The following is a 1,341-nucleotide window of genomic DNA, read 5'->3' as shown; positions in this document are numbered from 1 at the left end:
TCTGAAATGGGATTGATCATAACAGTTATGTATGAAGGAATGCAGAGCGATTAGCGGGCATCTCCAAGATGACGCAAGCTCTTGAGCTAAAACAAAAGTGCACGTCTATAAAACATCCAGTGTTTAGTGGGACGACGTCTTCTTTGTTATTTTAATGGGGTTTTTCCAAATGTATGATGAATCTGTACAGAATGAGTTCAGCTTGCATTCTTTTGTAGTTGTAGGATGTAAATGTACATGTTGGCGAAGGGTTGCCTCAGTGAATGACAGCTTTGACTCTAACCACTTTTAGCCAGTTCTTTACTTCTGTCATTGTCACTTTTTGCCTTGTTGTATATAACAATAGCCCCCCTGCAAGAAAGCACAGCGGGCTGATTCACAACTTTAAATTCAGAGCAGGTTTGCGGTGCTTATAGAAGTAGTGAAAAAAAAAGTCTGAGCTCTTTCATCCTTGAAGTTTTCAAAGATAGATAATAATGCATCATCTTATTAAATAAAAACTTGCATTTAGCAATGAAAAAGATCTGAGCTTTGTGCAATGAGGCACTGAGCCTGTGATCACTAATGTAATGATTTGCTTTAAAAACATCATAGAAATATGACAATATTAATCATCACATCTATGAACGCAATGGTATAAGCCACAATATCACATTTCTATTTCCCTCTTTACTTATTTAAAACAAACTTTAAACACTTTCAATGTAGGAAATAGAAAATAGTGTTTTATAATCCAATCAGTCTTACATCATCATCATCATCATCATTTATTTATTTATATAGCATTTTAAAAACACACCTGGTAGACCAAAGTGCTGTACAATACTAATATGCACATAGTACTGAGAACACTTCTACAGACAAACAAAAAATAATCACATTCATACATTCATTATGAAGATAAAAAGGTTTTACTCACCTGTAGAGAAACACAGCTAGTGTGATGCAACACAGAAGGAATCCAATTGCAGGTGGGAGTATGTATAGAAAATACTTTGATGAAGTGGATTCTGTATCAAATCAGCAGTGAATTAATTTAAAATGCTTGTTTGACCTTTGCTAGAATTGACTGGATCTGCTTTTTGTCTACCTACCTGTGGGGTTCTCAGACACAGTCAAATTCCATGTAATGCTGTTTACGCCACGTCTGTCTGTTATGTTACATGTATAAAGTCCTTCATCTTCAGGTTGAGCGCTAAGAATAATGAGCTTTGTAGGAAACTCATGATTTATTTTCAGTCTATGCAATGAGAAATTTGAATGGGTGCGATTCAGCTCAATGGAATAATGAAAAACAGATCTGTTGTTGGTCCAGGAGATTTGTGTTGCATTTGTCTTGGA

General features: G+C 35.4%; 1 long non-coding RNA gene across 1 annotated transcript; it reads right to left on the bottom strand.

Annotated features, from left to right (window-relative positions):
- Positions 1-160: 160 nt before the first annotated feature.
- Positions 161-1,329, bottom strand: LOC121814038. The gene is made up of 2 exons (XR_006054029.1): positions 1,095-1,329; positions 161-1,010 (listed from the first exon to the last, which is right to left on the bottom strand). It is a non-coding gene; the product is annotated as an uncharacterized LOC121814038 (long non-coding RNA).
- Positions 1,330-1,341: the final 12 nt, after the last annotated feature.

This window comes from Haplochromis burtoni, unplaced genomic scaffold (assembly GCF_018398535.1).
Source record: "Haplochromis burtoni strain Fernald_Lab_line unplaced genomic scaffold, NCSU_Asbu1 Contig_6170, whole genome shotgun sequence".
NCBI lineage: Eukaryota > Metazoa > Chordata > Actinopteri > Cichliformes > Cichlidae > Haplochromis > Haplochromis burtoni.
Note: the sequence above shows the minus strand (reverse complement) of the source record. Positions and strands in the feature narration are given on the sequence as shown.